The sequence below is a fragment of the Chrysemys picta genome, chromosome 3 (genome assembly GCF_011386835.1).
Source record: "Chrysemys picta bellii isolate R12L10 chromosome 3, ASM1138683v2, whole genome shotgun sequence".
In the NCBI taxonomy this organism is placed as follows: domain Eukaryota; kingdom Metazoa; phylum Chordata; order Testudines; family Emydidae; genus Chrysemys; species Chrysemys picta.
Window position 1 is genome coordinate 101,384,509 of NC_088793.1, and position 20,007 is coordinate 101,404,515.

The window sequence follows — 20,007 nt, forward strand, 5'->3', positions numbered from 1 at the left end:
ATGTTTGTCGTTGTTGTTGTTGTTGTCGTCTTCTTCTTCTTCTTTTTCTTCGACACTGCATTCTTGTAAACAAGAACAACATCTAAGTTAACTCTATTAAAGCTCTAATAAATTATCTCTCTTTCTCACTCACTACCAAGAAAGGAGTAAAGTTCTCATCTCAGACACTAGCATTTGTGTGTGCATTGAGAAATCTTTCAGTTTTAATACTGAAACCTGTGTAAAGTTCATTTCACGTCAGAATCTTAGCCCAGCACTGTTTCAAACTTTCTCTAATTAGAAGTGATTTACTGTTGCTGGGCCCATCAGACATTCCCAAATGTTAGAAAGTGCCAAGTTACTTCAAGGAAAAGAGAGCTCAGAAAGACAGAGATGATTACATTAGTTTTCAAGCCATAAATAAATAAATAGAAAGACTACCTGTCCAAAGACCAACAGGTCTTTTGCTTAGTCCCAGAATCAAGAGGGCATGCAGATCTTGCTGTAGGAATTCATTTTGTTTTAGGTATGTCATTCTCCTTTATACAGACAAACATTCTAAGGACACAAATAGCATTCTTTCCTCTTTCTCCCTAAAAAGTTTGGGTAACATTGTTATAGAGTTGAAAACATGCCTGAGGTTGTTTTCTTTTTGTACCTGCTTCTCGACGATCTAGGTCTGGTAAGTCAAACTGGCATCTCTCTCCCTTGCCTTTAACTGGCCTCTCTCTCTAATTGCTTCTGGAATAGAATGAAAAGTGAGTGTACACTTTGACAAACAAAACAACCAGCAGCAATGAATTCCACTATGTTGGAGGTCTTTTTGGTAATCTTTTCACCATCAAGCCATTGATTAAGAATAGAGTTTCTAAGGAAATCAACAACAGCCCTTGGATCTCCTCCTTGAAGATGGCATCTCTTCAATAGCTTCAGAAGAATAGTTGAATTATTTTCAGAGCCTGGCTGAAGATACTGTGGGTTTAAAATTTCAGTCAGTGAAGGATCTGTGATGAAACTCCAAGGAGCCACTTCCAGCATTCTCCAGACAGCTGTACCTTCTATAAAACATTCCTGGTGGAGTCTGAGGCCACACTCATATTCTAAGAACACTTTGAGCAGTTCCAAACTAAATCTGCCATAAGTTTTATGAAGCATTTTACAGGAAACAAGCCTTTTCATGTGCTGAAGTAGGTCTAATTTTGCAGCTAGGGACAGAAACATCTGGAGAAAAAACACATGCCCAAACAATTTATTTCACTCTTAAGTACAGGAGATGCCACTAAAAAAAAAACATTCTGAGCTCAGTAAAAATTAGGGATTCATCCCATGTTAGTGAATTAAGCAGATTGTAATGTTTTCTGTGAACTGTCTCTCCCTTTAAAAACAACAACACTGGATTAATAGCACTGGTTCAAAACATGGATAATGTGAGCAGACAATGTGCAGTATTCTCCAATTCAGTTCATTCCTGCCCTGCAGTTTCAGTTCTTGACCACAGACAATTGTTCTAAGGGTTGGCAAAAGAAGACGATCAGGTTGTTGCCTATGATAGCAAATTACTAAGAGCAGCAGCATAGTTACTTCCTACTGGTGCTTTGGTTCTGTGAAGGATGATAAATGGTTTTAGTTTTGACTAAAACATTGCTAATACCTTAGCAGCAGCAGTGAATGTACCAAACTGTTTAATGAGTTTATCAGGACATATTTAATCAGAAACATAAACTGAGATTATTAAACTCATTACCTGTGACTGTAAATCAGGTCTCTAGACTTTCCTACTTCTATGAACAGCACTTGTTAAACATTTTAGTTTTAAGAAAATTATTATTAGAGTGGCCTTAAAGAGTTCCCCATCTCCCCACATCCAGGCCATCTTCCTTGGCACTTATAAGTACCTAAATGTTGACTATATATTTGAAATTAGCTGAGGCATCATGATGGCATTCTGTAGGTAGACTATCCTTAGTCTGCTTCTACCGCACAAGGAGAGGTGGGGTCAGGTATATCCTTTTTACAACTGTTTTCCATAGATGAAGGACTGTCTGGAAAAGAGTGTTTATGAAAACATTCCTTTGCTGATTGTTTGCATCCCCCACTAGGTAACGGGGAAGGCATCCTCCACCAAAGAATTTAGGAGACCGATCAGTGAATAAATCCCTTCTTGGCATTGCTGAGCTCAATCCTCAATAAGGTGACTATAACCTAAGAGTTGGAAAGGGATTTGATGGCCCCTGCTCTGTTTGGAAGCATTTCCTCTGAAGATACACAAATCCAGCGAATGGCAGACAGTCATATTTCCAGGCCAAGGTCATTTAAATTGCCATGGCATTGTGGGAAGCTGAAAAGGCCAAGCCACGCACTCTTGTACCCAGCCTGAGAATAAACAAATTTCTGCTTCCAGAGTTAGCCGTCCCCACATCACCTTTCATCACTCCAGCATTCATTCTTAATCTCTCAGTTAAAAATAAAAAAAGAATACTTTCTAAGTGGTACAGTACATGTACCACTTTGTAGGGTCCCAGATTAACAGGGAGGGTCTGATTTTGAAAAATAGGTATGGAGATGTTTCTCCTTAATATGCACATGCAGTTAATGCAACTTCACACACAAACAGGCTTTTTGTGCATCCACATATTCACTTACTGTATGCATTCAACTGCTATATGTTTATGCAAATTAGGTGCATCTTTGTAAACACATTTTGTGCACACTAATGCAGCTGGACATTTTTTAAAAGGTTCCTTGAAATCTGCTTAGCAGCTATTTTTACAACAGTAAGAAAATCACTTTCATTTACTAAAACATGTACTTGTGACCCAGCCACAAAGATTAGTGTACAACTTAGAAAATTCACAGCCCAGAAAATGTGCAAAACTAGTGCTCTAAATATTTGCATATTACATATGATAAATATGCGTCACTCACATAGGCAAGTGAAATAGTTTAAATTGTTGACAGTGTCATGACAGATGCATATATATGAATGGAATATGATTTACACTGCTCACAGCTTAATGTCAAAACTTAAGAGTAAACACTGAAAGAGCTTTATGTTCAGGCAGCTATAACATCTTCATCTCTCTTACCGCCCTGCAAGATTGGCCGTAACTAAAGAGGGAATTCAGACTAATGATGGGTGAAGTCTAAAAAGGTTTAAGGATTCAGTTCTGAAAAGCCTCTGAAAGTCCAAATACTTATTTAAAGTCTAGTCGGACTTTCTAAACCTACTGAGGCCACAAAATTGGGCTGGAAATGTCATAGGAACTGGCACTCCCCTGAGGAGAGTTGGTCAAATTATTCTAAAAAATATCTGTTGCAAACTTGGATCTTCCCAACCTCACTCCTTGCCCCATTCATGACCCTCCTATGAACCCATGCTAATTTTTGCAAATATATTAGTTATTCATGACTGCATGCTTGACTGTTTGGACAAGAGTTGGAGGAATAGTGTTTTAAAAACACCCTCATTTGTAACTATTCTCCCAAATAAGAGTGCCAGGTTTGGATCACTACAACTTTTGAAGTTGTATTATTTGTTATTGGCAAATATTTGGGTGACAACTAATTATTCCTGAAAACATTTGTGATTCCTGAATATTTCATGTATTTTAGCAAAAATGTTTAGTCACCCATAAATAATTATCTATAGTTCATTTTCATTTTTTCCCCATTTTTTAAAAAAAGTTTTATTTATCCAAGTCAGGAGAAGAAAAAATACTATGTGACTTCAGTGACCAAGCACCTAGCATAAAAAATGAACAGTCAAAGCGATCATAGACTGAAAAGTGGTAGAGTGGTTGCACTTAGGATCTGCTATAAAGGGCTGTCAGCAGAGGGGACACAAAGCAATGACTCCCATACAGTATTTCCAAACCTAAAAGTTAAAAAATCATGAGTCACACTCCCCAAAAATGTGAGATTGGCTCCAAAATCATGAGTTGGATTTTTTTTGTTTGTTTGTTTTAAAGGCATTAAATCATGGGTTTTTCTATGTCTTCTGATTATCTTAACTCCCTCTACACACCTTCAATGTGTGTGTGCCAATTAGCGCCACCAGCTCTCACAAATGTATCGCGTATGGTGGTTTTGACTCCCACTTCAGGAGCTCTCACTGTAAAACTCAACAGAGATCACATTTAAATGATTTTTTAAAGTGCTGCCTGATGGCACAGAGCTTCTCCCAAGCCCCCAGAATGCCAATTAATTTTGTGCTTCCACCTAATAACGTCTGTCCCAGCCCTCTGCCTCCAAATCCATTAATTTTTTGCCCCCAATCTCACATCAGCCCTTTGCCCTTCAGCACGCTTCTGCTCCTCCTGCAGCACCAGGGACTGTTCACCCCTGCACTCCAGGCCAGGTAGGGCAGTTCCAGTGAGAGTCCTCTTTTCCCGCTTCCCAGCTTGATGTAGCAGGGATACAGAAGAACAGAGGAAGAGGGTGGAGGGATGAACAACTCATATTTTTTTAAAAAATAGGGGAGGGAGAAGAAAAGCTTTTGGGCTCCTTCTTCTCCTTCCTTCCTCCAGCAAACCCTCTTGTGAAAATGGTATTGGCTGCTCCCTCTCTCCTACCTAAAAGTTTCCGACTGGTGGAGGGAAAGCGGAGAGAACTCAGCCTGCCTTCTGCAGCAGCTGTGATTGGCTGGTCTTCCCTAGGAGGTAAGGAACTGAGGAAGCCAATGAGAGGAGGTTCCCCTGAAGGAGGTCTCAAAATAGAGTGTAGGCTTCTGCTTCTCAGTTCAAGGAGAGACTGCCTGAAGGAGGGGCCAAATTCAGGAGGCGCTCCCCTCCAGCTCCCCTTTTGAACGTCAGTTTAAAAATAACAAAGTGTGATTCAGAGACCACGTTTTTAATTTATAATCAAATAAACATTTTATTCTTAAAACAGGTGCCCTTTAAGGCAACAATTTAGAGCCTCAAGGGCCACAAGTTGTCTTAGAGCCCTAGGTTGGCCACCACTGGCTTAGAACCTCCCTGCTGCACGCATAAAGAAACAGTACTCATTCTCATATGTCAGCAGGATGCATTTACATTACTGTACCACACAGCATACTATATGGTCTGAATAGTCTGGACATCTGAAAAATACAGATCCTTAGCTGTGATTGCCCCTCTATTAACGCCATCTGTTTGTTCTTACACAGAGTCACAGTTTCCAAAGCACACAGTGGAACAGCAATACTCAGTGGGACAGGCCTGTGCAGAGAATCTCACACGTGCCAGCTCTTTGTGTTCACCTTCAGGGATTCCATTTGCTTCTGTAAATATAAATGAAGAACATTAAGTTCCAAGCAGTTCACACAAAACATTCCCTTAGGTAAAACAACTGTGAAGCAGAAACTTTAAGCTTTCCTATAAAATACTGGATGACACACTTTTCCTCTATAAACAGTGCTCACAAAAAGCTGACCTAAATTCAAGTTCAAAAACATTTATCTGCTCGAGATCCTGTTGTCAGTGGGGCATAAAATGCTTCAGAATATTCTGTTCTCTTATAATTCCTTTTGTTAACCTGCTTTTATGGCAGAACTTGTGGGCAATGGGAGGAGTGTGTTATGGTCTGTCAGACCATGAAATGAGACTCCTATAAAGTTACAGACCTCCACCCACTCAACCCCACTTGCTAGTTCAGTGAGATCTTATCACAATCCCCAGCTCCTCTTTCCCTCCCAGAGCACACTGAGGGCCAGATTGTGGCATTTAGCTATTGGTTCACCCTGAGAATGGTATGAAGACATATCACCCCATGGGGTTCACTGGAAGGACTGTGCCACAGTCCAGAGACTTCCCAGTATGTGGAATAGGGAGGGGGTGGAACATTATAACATTCCGCTTGAGACGGTCCTCCGTTCTCCTTTTGGGGGGATTTGAATCCATAAGGACAGACAGAAACTGCAGTTCCTGTGTGTCCTGGAATGCAGAGACTGAGGTTATTCACATCCTGTGTGCAGGTAGGTCTTTGTTCAGTCACTTCTCCCTTCCTTGCACATTTGCAAGTTCCATAGATAATATGCAAGGGTTCAGTTTTCAGATCTGGGTGCCTGAGTCAAATGGCCAAATCCCACCTGTTGACACACAGTTTGACACTTGATTGATACATGTTTTATGCACATCAGTATCAATTTGATTGTCCAGATGCAGGATTTAGGGACCACATTTAAAAATGAATTACACTTTGAAATCACAAAGTAGCTTTACAGAAAGGAAAAAATGGCATTTAGCTCTAAGCATGGCCTGTAGCTAAAGGACAGGACTGAGAGTCTGAATATCAGCGTTCCACTCCTGTCTGTGTCACCTTGGGCGAATCATTTAAGCTTTCCTTGCCAGGAATATGCGGTGTAGATTATATCATTAAAATAACATGCTGTAGATATGTAAAGTATTACATTATTATTATTACTACTTCTGTTCGCTGCTATTAAAACATCTCCCTTTACTACCATTTTCTTAAAAAATAATAATAATTCACCCACCTATACAAAAAGTCAAAACGATAGTTTTGACACTAGTGAACACAACTGTGTGATCCTATGTCATTATAGTAAGGTCAGAGAGTATATGGCTTCAAAAATGCTGTGTCAGAGGAACAATGCTATATAAGAAGTTCAAAACTTAATATCAGAGGGGTAGCTGTGTTAGTGTGGATCTGTAAAAAGTGACAAAGAGTCCTGTGGCACCTTATAGACTAACAGACGTATTAGAGCATAAGCTTTCATGGGTGAATACCCACTTTGTCAGATGCACCTTAGTCTATAAGGTGCCACAGGACTCTTTGTCGCTTTTTATAAAACTTAATATGAAATTTATATTAGCAAAGTGATGGGCAAACCTCTAAAAGGTGCAGCAGTTCACATCAGACTTCTCTGGACTATTCAAAGCTCATGGGTGTGCAAAACTGAGCTGGGAATCTCATGGACACAAGTTTTCTCGTCCCTAGAACTTCTTTGATTTCAAAAGAAACTGATATGGACCACAGCAAACTAGCAACAACAATTCACCAGGAAGTAGCTTTGAAAATGCAAATTATATTTGACAGCAAGATTAATAAAGGGCATGTAACACTCATGAAAAGGATAATTCGTGATGCTATAGACAGGAATATTTTTCTGCCTTTTAAAATCAAATACAAGTCCTGAGTACAGGAATTTTTGCTGATGCTGTGCACAAGACAATCTCCTTATGAATGTACAGCAGGTTGAGAAATAAAGAGATCCAGGGAATTAATTTGCTGTGCTTCCCCAAAGAACCTCACACTGTCTGAAATACATCAAGAAGAATGAATAAATTGGAAAGAAAAGTTGTTGCTGTCTCTCTTCCCCGAACAGTAAATGAACACACAAAATCTGTGTTTATTTTCTTTTCAATATATTTTTGAAAATATTATGGGATCCAAAATATGTGTTTTTGATTTTGCGTGGTGATGTATTTTATCCATATTCATAGCAGTGTACAAACTTTCTATTCATAGCTCTCCCCACAGTATGAATTTTGGTGGGCATGCTGGAATTTTCTTGTGCGGCACATGGTAATCCTTTACCTGAGGGCTTGCTCCAAATAAAAGTTTACATTCCTCTTACAGCTCACTTCAAATGTAAAGGAATGAGGTATGTGTGTCTTCCATTAAAGAACTGACTACATTTACATGTCCTAAGGAGGAAGGAACATAGTGTTCTTACACTGAACTGGCTGCAGGAATGTCCAACCCTATTTCCTCTCATAAATATTTCATTATAGAAAAGACTTTAAAAATATGCCAGTTCAAACTGTGGAGTGACCCTTCCGACTCCAGGTACCATAGCTAGGAGAGATTGAAATAAACGCAATGAGCAAGCGGTGCCTACTTGTGAGATGTCATCTATAGCAACCACAACCTCCTCTTTGGTCTTAGGGAAGATAATTTCATTTGAAGGCTATTACAAGAAGGTGTGTGGTGAGAGAAAGGGGTGGTGGTTGGTAAAGAGCAGACATCAAAGGTGTAAAGGAAGTGTGTGTGGGGGGGGGAAATCTTGGATGAAACTTCCAGGTCTGAGATTCAGTTTTATTTTACTTCACCTAACACAAACAAATAACTGCAGTGAATGTCTTCTTTTTTCTAACTTTGATGAAAGAGAACCACAGGAATGAAAGGTTACTATGGACAAACAAAACAAAGTAGTAACAGGATAAATGCCTGTAGAGTCCTGGACTATGTAGGTGATCTAGTCAACATACCAGATATGCCATGACTTGTTACAGCATCTGTGCCTCTGGCATGTTTTGACGATACTGACCAGTCATATGTGTTTAACTTTTAATAGCTATTCATATCATCAGAGCTTTTTCCTTGGCACAGTTCCTCTGAACTGCCATGAAGCTGAAGCTGATCCACTACCAAGCATCCACAAGAGAGAGCAATGCAGAAAAATCAGAATGTGTTTATTATTCTGCTAGAAACCAAAGCCACCGTTTTCTCTGGTTATTCCTGTCCTCCTTCCTTAGCAATTTAGCCCTAATAAGATATCCTTCTGGTGCCTTTGATTTCCTTTCATAAGGAGACATGTTGTTTAATCCTAGGAGGAAGCTAAATCACAGAGGGCTCTTTCTCCTCAGTAGTGCTAGTGACATTCCAATGCAATGAAACAGTGGAGGATATGTTTTTATCTCATGTTTCCCAGATACAGGTCTTGTGTTTCCCATAAGTGCCTGTCAGGAGGACAATATTTTTTACCACTGTTGCTGATTTCCATCAAGACCACTTGTAAAACCCTCTCTGAATGGCCATAATGAGCATAAGCAAATTTGACAAGCATAAAATTAGCATCAGAGACTCAGAATGTCTCCCAGAGGCTGAGAAGTGGCTGAATAGCCGCTTCATTTGTAATATTTTGTGGCTGATATGCAGCCAGCTGGACTGATTCTCCTCTCTCACGTCCATTTAAATGAGGAACAACTTCACTAAAGTCACTGGAATATACAGTAGGGTGACCAGATGTCCTGATTTTATAGGGACAGGCCTGATATTTGGGGCTTTTCCTTACATAGACTCCTATTATTCCCCACCCCCGTCCCGATTTTTCACACTTGCTATCTGGTTACCCTAATATACAGTGGTATAAAGCCAGTGTTAAAAGCAAGAGGACAATCAGGCCCAGCATGTCCAATAATTATCACAACAATACTTTGTAATGTAACTACATAGAATTTGTTCTCTGGGGAACTTGTATTGCTTTTATAAACAATAATTTATTTTGCCTGCCTTATGAGGTATATGTTATTCCTATCTCCATTTTACAATGTTGAAAACTAAGGCACACACAAGTTAAGCGACTTGCTCAAAGAGGAATTCAGTGGCAGAACCAGGAACAGAACCAAACTGGGCCTGAATTTGGCCCTAAGTTACCTGCCTCCTAATCCTTTGCCTTAAACAAAAACTCATCCCATTCTCAACTTTCTCAAGAAAAGTCTGTGAAAATAGATAGCAACATACCCTGAAAGCAATGTAACCCTCCTGCCAGATGTTGACAGCAGGAACAAGGGGTTTGGTTCAGTTTGCTACAGGTTTCCTTAAAGATTTAAATAACAGCAGTTCAAGCCCCTCTTCAGAAACATGAGAAACTATCTACCACCCACTCACAAGCAATACTTCTCCACTGGCAAGCACTGAGTCCAGAGGTTAAAACAAAGAGAACTTTATTAAAAAGAGGACAACAGAAGAAACTTTGGAAAACCAGCAATTAATACATTAACAAATTCTGTGAGATAACACTCCCACCCACGAGGGGGCCCGCAACAATAGTCCCCACCTCAGTCCTCTTGGCAACAGTGAGTGATTAGTGCATTTAGTCACTTCTTTCCTCCCCAGCTAGGACTATAACAGCATTTAAAAGAGATCTGGATAAATTCATGGAGGTTAAGTTCATTAATGGCTATTAGCCAGGATGGGTAAGGAATGGTGTCCCTAGACTCTGTTTGTCAGAGGGTGGAGATGGATGGCAGGAGAGAGATCACTTGATCATTATCTGTTAGGTTCACTCCCTCTGGGGCACCTGGCATTGGCCACTGTCGGTAGACAGGATACTGGGCTAGATGGACCTTTGGTCTGACTCAGTACAGCCGTTCTTATGTTCAGCTCTTACATTGGAGAAGGCCAAGCATTTTAGCAGGCCAGTGCTATTTGGGCTACTTTGGGGGCTCTGCCATCTGACCCAGCTGGGATGATTTCAGCTTAACTGCTGGGTAGAGAGGCCCACACCAGAGTCCCTTACGTAGCTGCTGCTCTCTCTGTTACTTCAGCCCAAACTACCTCAGCTCAGCTCAAGTCATTGCTGCCCTCAGCTCTGCACCATGCCTGTTCTACAGCAGTCTCAGCTCAGCTTTTTTACCAGAATCCCTTTATAGAGTCATAACCACCAGAGAAACGCTCCCACCAAAAGACAGGAGCTTCTTTCCCCTCTCTCCCCCTCTTTATGGCTCTGTCCTGGCTCCCTTAACTGTGCCTGACAACAGTCTCAGTCAGGGTAACCTCAGACACATTCAATATCTTGTCCTTGTCCTTGTCCATTGCATTTTGTTGCCCCTCAAGCTCAAAATTTAACTGCACTTTAACCAAAAATACCCCAAGCTGTCACATAACTAAAATGCAAATAAGGCCTGGCCGTTTCAGTCAATTCCCTTTATTCTCCAAAAGATGCCGGCAGAGAGCTCCCTCTGTGAGGTAACACTCTTATAACACAGCTCTCGCCGCTCTTCTCTCACTTCACCAACAGGTGACACTAGTGAGCTCCCTTGTCTCCAGGCTTCAGGCCACAGGGCTAACAACATGTCCTGAAAGTCAACAAACTTGGGCTCTGTCCAGTGGTGAAGGTAAGCCGGAATGGGCTGGTACAGCGTACCAGTAAAAAGTGGCTGCCGGCCCGTACAGCTGACTTTAAAGCACTGCCGCGGCAGCGCTTTAATATCATTGCCCCTTTTGTCATTCCCCCTCCTGGGCTGCCAACGGGGCAAAAGGAGCACCTGCCCCAGGGCTGGTGATTTAAAAGGGCCCGGGGCTTCAGCCACCGCTGCTACACTTTAAATCACCGCTGGAGCTGTCCCCCATACCGGTAAGAGTTAAATTTTACTTTCATCCTGGACATGTCACATCAGTGGGGAAGCAAATTATAGAATCAAGGGCATCCATGAAAATACCCTATAATACCCCATCCCCTGAGTACAAGGTTAGAGACTCTTCGCAAGAGCATCCGACCTAGATTACTACAACAGACTATATTGTCCATAAGAAGAATGGTCTCTAATTTTTTCAGGGCCCAAATTACACTGGGCTTTATAGATCAAACCCTTAAAAAAATGCCAGTAGCTAGAGCAATCAACTGATCAGTCATTATGAAAAACTCATTCTGAGCAGGGATTCCAAAATGCATTACATACTGTATCCACCTACACAGATAGTAAGGAACACTGAAATGCTGCTACGTCTGAAGTTAAAAGTTGCAATGATCAGTGACAGCAATTTAGTTAGAGCAGGCATGGAGGTTTGCATTGCAGCATTTTAACTTTGTGATAATGTATACTTATGTTGCCACGCTGTGTTATGAGTCCATGATCTAATATCACAAAGTTATGATGCTGGAGCACTAAGGCTGCCCTCTGGTGTTCCTGTAGAGAATGGAGCCTAGATATGCATATTCATGGAGCCTCTCTAAGGATACTATTATATGTGAGCCTGGAGATGTGATTCCCAGGTTGCTTAGATATACCTGCGTTAACTCTGCTCAAGTTAGCATGCTAAAAATACCACTGTAGCCAGGGGAGCACAGCTGGTGACTCAGGCTAGGTACTCAAATATGTACCCAAGGGATCCAGGTACGTCTGTATTCAGTTGCTGCCCATGCTACCCCGGCCACACTGCTGTTTTTAGACACTAGCTTGAGCAGACAGACCCTATTTTGAGCAGAGCTAGCATGCGTATGTCTGCATAAGAACATAAGAACGGCCATACTGGGTCAGACCAAAGGTCCATCTAGCCCAGTATCCTGTCTTCCAACAGTGGCCAATGCCAAGTGCCCCAGAGGGAATGAACAGAACAGGTAATCATCAAGTGCTCCATCCCCTGTCACCCATTCCCAGCTTCTGGCAAACAGAGGATAGGAACACCATCCCTGCCCATCCTGGCTAATAGCCATTGATGGACCTATCCTCCATGAATGTATCTAAATTCTTTTTTGAATCCTGTTACAGTCTTGGCCTTCACAACATCCTCTGGCAAGGAGTTCCATAGGTTGACTGTGCATTGTGTGAAAAAAAAAATACTTCCTTTTGTATGTTTTAAACCTGCTGCATCTTAATTTCATTTGGTGACCCCTAGTTCTTGATTTAGGAGGAGGAGTAAATAACACTTCCTTATTTACTTTCTCCACACCAGTCATGATTTTATAGACCTCTATCATATCCCCCTTAGTCGTTTCTTTTCCAAGCTGAAAAGTCCCCATCTTATTAATCTCTCCTTATATGGCAGCCATTCTATACTCCCTAATAATTTTTGTTGCCCTTTTGTGAACCTTTTCCAATTCCAATATATCTTTTTTGAGATGTGGGAACCACATCTGCACGTAGTATTCAAGATGTGGGTGTACCATGGATTTATATAGAGGCAAATGGTATTTTCTGTCTTATTATATGTCCGTTTCTTAATGATTCCCAACATTCTGTTCACTTTTTTGACTGCTGCTGCACATTGAGTGGATTTTTTCAGAGAACTATCCACAATGACTCCAAGATCTCTTTCGTGAGTGGTAACTGCTAATTTAGACCCCATCATTTATATGTATAGTTGGAATTATGTTTTCCAATGTGCATTACTTTGCCTTTATCAACATGGAATTTTGTTGCCCAGTCACTCAGTTTTGAGAGATCCTTTTGTAGCTCTTCGCAGTCTGCCTGGGACTTAACTATCTTGAGTATTTTTGTATCATCTGCAAATTCATCTGCCACCTCACTGTTTAACCCTTTTCCCAGATCATTTATGAATTTGTTAAATAGGACTGATTCCAGTACAGACCCCTGGGGACACCACTATTTACCTCTCTCCATTCTGAAAACTGTCCATTTATTTCTACCCTTTGTTTCCTAGCTTTTAACCAATCCATGAGAGGACCTTCCCACATATCCCATGATTGCTTACTTTGCTTAAGAGCCTTTGGTGAGGGACCTTGTCAAAGGCTTTCTGAAAAACTAAATACACTACATCCACTGGATCCCCCTTGTCCACATGCTTGTTGACCCCCCTAAAGAATTCTAGTAGATTGGTGAGGCATGATTTCCCTTTACAAAAACCATGTTGACTCTTCCCCAACAAATTATGTTCATCTATATGTCTGACAATTTTGTTCTTTACTATAGTTTCAACCAGTTTGCCTGGAACTGAAGTCAGGCTTACCGGCCTGTAATTGCCAGGGTTAACTCTGTAGCCCTTTTTAAAAATTGGCATCACATTAGCTATCCTCCAGTCATTTGGTACAGAAGCTGGTTTAAATGATAGCTTACTACAGTTAGTAGTCCTGCAATTTCACATTTGAGTTCCTTCAGAACTCTTGGGTGAATACCATCTGATCCTGGTGACTTATTACTGTTTAGTTTATGAACTGAGAATCACACCCACCAGCTCAAACTTAGATGTAGCCTAAATCTTGCTAGAACAAGTAGAAGTGCTACCAATATTCTCAGAGAGAAATGTGCACTGAAAGTTTACTTCCTCAATCAAGAGAAAGATCAAAGCCTGGCTACGGGGAAAAAAACCCTCACACATCTTCTTTTATGCCATAATTTGTTGCTAGTGCTAAAAAATAGTTTCAAGAATTAGGTGAAATAATCAGAGTAGATTTTCATGCAAGATGATGAAAATCTCATCTATCAGATATTAACATTTTGTATATTTTTCTGCAGAAAACACTGAAGTGCACCATAATCCAGATTTCATTTTCTAAAACCATTAGCAGATTTAGTTACCTTTGATCCAGTGTTGAGCTTTTTTGTACAGAAAAGAGATGGCATAATTAATCATATGTTGAATAGTTGATATCTATTATAATTAACTATTGGAATTACGCAAAATGTTAATGGCTTCCTTGAAAAGTTTAGAGACATTTAGAAATTGCCATACTGCATGAGACCAACGGTCCTTCTAGTCAAATATCTTGACTGTGACAGTAGCCAGGGTGCCTGGTGTTTTTGAGAAAGATACAAGAAAGACCAAAATGAATAATTATGGAGTAGCCTACCTATATAAGAAATTTCTCCTTAATGCTACCAGTTGGTTGTTGGTTTATACCCTGAAATATGAGGGTAATATACTTGTGGATGTCCTCATTATTCATACATATAAATGTTCTAATCCACTTTTGAATCCTACTAAGCTTTTGGCCTTAATGATATCTTTTAGCAGTGAGTTCCATAAATTAATTAGGCCTCATGCAAAAAAATATATCCTTCTATCAGTTTTAAAGTTATTGATTTTCACTTTCTTTAACTGTCTTCCTATTCTTGTATGAATATGAATATGGATAAATGGATAATGGATGAAAATGGATAAACAGGAATGCTCAATTTACCTACTCTAAACCATTCATTATTTTGTACATATGTGTCATGTTATTGCTTTCATTCATTTTGCTCCAGTGCCCCATATTTTGACACCCACCTCTGACTGGCCCATCAACTGGATCAAAAGCATAAATACTGTGAGGGAACCAATTTTTTTTCTGTTTTACAGGAAATTCTCCCATTTGAAATTTTGTGTTCATTCCAATTGCAAACATGTTTAAATTTCAAAACAAAAAATGGAAACATTCCATTCTAAAAATGTCAGAAAGGAAAATGTTGACCTTATTGAACCACATAAAAATGAAACCTAAACAAAATTTTGTCAAAATCAATATTTTTCCCCACAAAGTTTCAGTTTCAGTGACCCAGCATTTTGAGATAGACAAAAACATTCCAAAGAAAAAAATTCAATCACTTTGCCATTGACTATGGTGAGTTTACACATCATAAGATCTGGTTATTACATCAATACCTGAGAACTATGCTCTGTTACTGTATCATTTTTTTTAAAGTAGATAAAAAACCTTTCCTCTTCATTATAACTTTATTCTTGAGCACCAAACACTGTGTGATATTATTTATTTTATTTTTTAAAATATACTTCATTATCACTCTAGGCATATCCTAAAAACATTTACAAGACATATCAAAGAAATAATTACCGTATATACCTCATTCATTAGCCCGTTCGTTATAAGCCAACTCCCCAAAATGGATAGGTAAAAATAGCAAAAACTGTATGACCCTTTCGTAAACGGACCCAGGGGTTGGAAAACTTTGGCTCCCGGCCTGTCAGAGTAAGCCCTTGGCGGGTCGGAACATTTTGTTTACTTGGAGCATCTGCAGGCATGGAGCCCCTCAGCTCCCCGTGGCCATGGTTCACCATTCCCAGCCAATGGGAGCTGCAGGTAGACCTGTTTATAAGCCAAACCCCGCTCTTTGATGCGTCACTTTTTTACAAAAAATATTCGGCTTATGAATGAGTATATACGGTAATCCCCTCTTAACTATTAAACCATTCAAATTATAGGGGGGGGAAAATCAGTCCTTCCACTCCTGCCTTAACATTCTTTATTCCTTTCTAGCCCGCCCCTTTCTTGGAAGCCTGAAAATACAAATAATTCTTGCAATGTGCCATGAAGGTCAACAGACTCAAGTTCTTAACTTTGGTGTTTCCTGATTTGCTACCTTAACATTTTCAACATACATTTTTGTATGGAAATTCTTTTGGGGGATGGATGGGGGGAGGTTGTTTAAAGAGGAAAAAATAGAAAAATGAAAATGAAAACAACAAAAACATCAAAAGTAATATCTTCACTCTCCAAATTTGAAGCTCTTCTGGGTGGCCAAAACTGATAACAGCACATGTAAATTTCATAATCTGTAATCCTGTTCCACTCACACACCTTAAAAGGTTTGCAGGAGGATGCACCTCTTCTGTGAGCTTTAGAAGCCGCATAACCAGGGGGAAGCTCCCTCCCGTGTACTTTACAAAATGCACAGAAGCCCACCCTCAGCTCTGTGCCTGATGCAAGGTGTGCAGGAACTGAGGAAGAGCAGCCTACGTGCCTCAGTACTACACTTTTAACTAGGCTGCTAAGTTAAGTCATAGTAGGGGACCTAGACTCAGAATTGAGACATTTATAGTAGCAGCATGAAACTGGAGCTGGCTGAAAAACAGAATATCAATTTCATGGAAAACTTCAAAAGCATCTTCAATCAAAAATGGAATGAAATGTCACAAATTTTTAAATTTAAGAACATAAGAATGGCCATACTGGGTCTCCAGACCAAAGGCCCATCTAGACCAATATCCTGTCTGCTGACAGTGGCCAATGCCAGGTGCCCCAGAGAGAATGAACAGAACAGGTAATCATCAAGTGACCCATCCCCTGTCACCCATTCCCAGCTTCTGGCAAACAGAGGATAGGAACACCATCCCTGCCCATCCTGACTAATAACCATTGATGGACTCCTCCATGAACTTATCTAATTCTTTTTTGAAACTGTCTCCACATGATTTTATAGACCTCTATCATATCCCCCCTTAGTCATCTCTTTTCCAAGCTGAAAAGTCCCAGTCTTATTAACCTCTCCTCATATGGAAGCTGTTCCACACCTTAATCATTTTCGTTGCCCTTTTCTGTACATTTTCCAATTCCAATATATTTTTTTTTGAGATGGGGCAAGCAGATCTGCACACAGTATTCAAGATGTGGGCGTACTATGGATTTATATAGAGACAATATGAAATGTTCTGTCTTATTATCTATCCCTTTCCTAATGATTCCCCCAAAAATTCATATGAAACAAAAAGTTCTGATAGTTTTTTTTAATCTAAAACTGTCAAAAGGAAAAATATCAACATGTTCTTTCCAAATGAAAAAAGTTTTGAAACTTTGACTCAAAAAAGGAAGTGCAAGGGTGGCCATTCTGCATTTATTTTTCAGTGTGCCAGTTATCCCTGGTTTATTTCTAACAGCTTTGCCACTTAAGCTAAACCCAGTAGAAAGTATTGACACAAGTGGACAATTAAGAAATCAATAAACCTGGTACTTATCAGATAGTAAGGCAGTATGCTACATGCTGGACACATCAAATCCAGTTTCCTATTGTTTCTGTGGGGGAAATCATTCTGACTGACTTCAGTGGCTCGCTGTGGATTAACTCTATAAGGTAGCCAGCTGGAATCAATGACTGTCTGTGAAACTGAGTTCCTCCCCACAACTGCAGGTATATAAAAATACAAGGCATTTTGTTCAGAACATGATCTGTAAAAAGAGAGGGGGAAAAAAAACTCTTCATCCCTGGAAGCATGTCTGGAAGTTTCCCAGCAGCATCCTTGTGTTGGTATATTTTTGATTAGAATATATATTGGACTAAATTCTGCTCTCATTTACTTAGCTGAAGCCCTTTTTAAAATAATGACTTGCACATGTATAACTGAGAGGAGAATTTGGCCCAGTAACCCAATTCATCCATAGTGTAACTGACAACTACAAGACATGACATAGGCTAGTCTCATGCCTGTCACAAGCATGGTCATGTTGCCACCTGTGTATTGACTGGTGGATGAGTATTATTATTATTTGTATTATGGTAGCGGGTAGGAGCTGTACTCATGGATCAGGATCCCATTGTGCTAGGTACTGTACTAACACAGAACAAAAGTAGTAAGCAAATTATATTATTTTCATGCATTTACATGTTTTTAAAAAGTTGCAGTTCTAAAGTTCATAGTTTAGATGATAAATAGCCTTTAAAATATACCAAACTGTACATAAAGCAAGGGCCGTCCATTTCCATTATAGACAATGGGCCAAATCCTGTTTGCCTTACTCATTTGAGTTGTCCTCTTGACCTGAGTGGGACTACTCAAGTGAGTATAAAGTGCAAGATTTCAGCCAATTGGGACTAAGAGTGCTCAGCACCTCACAAGCTTAGACCCTAAATTTCTTTCCCCATCAAAAAAAATTATACTTTCTTATTTGAAGTTAAGACATTGCAGAGCCAAATAAACAGTAATTTCAATGCCTACAGAAAGTCTGTAAGCAAATGTCACTGATTATTAAAGTTGTAGAAAGTATTTCATAGGTTAATCAAAGATAACGGTGAAAGGAAATTTAAAAAGACATGTATTTAATTAGTAAGTATAGGGCTTCAAATGACTCAGTTTAGACCACAGTTCACAGGAAGATTATCAGTCTGTCCAGTGTTGTGGAGGTAGAAGAAGTCTGAGTTGAGTTCAGAGACCATCACTCTACAGTCCATATTTCTTGGGCATACCACACCTGAGTATTATGCAGTGATACTATAAAATAGATATCTTGTTAGTATAAATTCATAGGAGAACACACAATCCCCATTCCGAGTGCAAAGTCAGAAGGTTAACCTATGAAGGAAGAGTTATAATCTATTTCAAGATACTTCTCATAATGGCCAATCCTGTGATGTGCTCAGGTGCTCTTGGGGGTTGCTGGACATCCTGGCTGTATCAGGCTCAGAAGCATTCCAGTCAGATTCCTGGGCTTGAACTTTGTTGTCTTCCTTCAGATTTTCCAGAACGTGAACAGCTTTGTTTTGAATCTCCAACAATATGCCTATTAGCTATAGGGATTCAATAGTGCCTCAAGATGTCAGATAACCAAGCTCAAATGATTTATGGATCAGAAGTAAAGTCAACAGAAAGGTCAATATATTACCAATGTGAAGAACAGTCTTGCAGAGGTTACATCTTCACAATGTTCCAGAGTATGAGTTCAGTTTTGCTCATTTATATTTCCCTTGTTTATGACACATAGAAGACCCCTCAGATTCCACTTTATTACTACAGACTTATACATCTTTTCTCATCTGGTTTTGAACATAAAATTCTAGATGTCAGTAGATCATCTGCACTAACTGTTCCAAGCACACAGTTCACAGCTGACAAACCTCAACAGAACATATATATCTTGCTCTGACAAATTCTACATGTACAAGGAACAGAGGTTCCAACAATTCAACCACTACTAAGTTTCCACAATAAAGCTTACCCTGAGTACAAAATATTCTAGGAGATTTTAACTAGATCAATGCACTAACATGCCTCTATGTTCAAAATAATCCAGACTTGAAAGGAAAAATGACAGATGCCTCAATCCCTTCAGATGCAATAATCTTGCTATATATTCCAAATTCACTCATCTTTGTTTGAGTTGGAGGACTGAAGTCAGGATAATTAAAATGTTCAGTCTTCCATATTTAAGCCCCTTTTTAAATCTTGATGCCTGCAACATTTTCTTGTGGTTTCTGACATCAAGAAATGAAATAATAGCACCCCACAGCTCCTCTATACTATTTTTTACCTAACATGGAGGAAGTAGCTTTTTTCAGCATGTAATGGGTCATCAGTTGAATTGATCCCCACATGTTCCAGTAGAAAATTCTCCAAGAATACTACTAGCTTTGAGTCCTGCTAGGATTCCAAGGATTCTTTTGTTCCAGGGCCTTGGCTACACTTGCGAGTTACAGCGCAATAAAGCAGCCCCAGGTGCCCTAGCTCACTCCTTGTCCACACTGGCAAGGCACATACAGCACTCTGACTCCGCAGCTACAGTGCTGCTAGTACTCCACCTTGGCAAGTGGAAAAACGTTTGCTGTGCCCCCGCTGGAGCGGCACAGCGCCGGTGTGAATGAGGTGTTGCATTACTGTGCTGTGATCAGCCGCTGAAAATGTCCCATAATCCCCTTAAGTGGCCACTCTTGTCATTGTTGTGAAATCGGCTGCAGGAATGCGGAAATGCCCTTTCAAAGCTCCATTTCAGAGCAGCCAGCTGCTTATCAGCTCTGAGAAAAAGCAAACATTTACTCTTTGCTTTGAGTGAGTGAGAGAGAAGCGAGGGGAGGGAGGCGGGTCTGAACTTACAAGACAGCATGCTGACACACTCTCAGCACCCCAAAAACCCACTCT

The 20,007-nt window shown here is 40.1% G+C and overlaps 2 long non-coding RNA genes across 3 annotated transcripts in view; one reads left to right on the forward strand and one right to left on the reverse strand.

Annotated features, from left to right (window-relative positions):
* LOC101932460 (uncharacterized) overlaps positions 1-20,007 on the reverse strand; it is a 25,916-nt gene continuing 5,909 nt past the window's right edge. The window contains exons 1-4 of one of the 2 annotated variants that reach the window (XR_010599658.1): positions 5,389-5,501; positions 5,119-5,236; positions 638-720; positions 1-62 (exon numbers count right to left, since the gene is read on the reverse strand). This is a non-coding gene — a long non-coding RNA (uncharacterized LOC101932460). Of the gene's footprint in view, positions 63-637; positions 721-5,118; positions 5,237-5,388; positions 5,502-20,007 lie in introns of those variants that run through there. The other variant, XR_010599659.1, reaches the window with a different exon arrangement.
* Positions 5,627-20,007, forward strand: part of LOC122173500 (uncharacterized) — a 23,750-nt gene continuing 9,369 nt past the window's right edge. The window contains exon 1 of the long non-coding RNA XR_006173959.2: positions 5,627-5,929. This is a non-coding gene — a long non-coding RNA (uncharacterized LOC122173500). The remainder of the gene's footprint in view (positions 5,930-20,007) is intronic.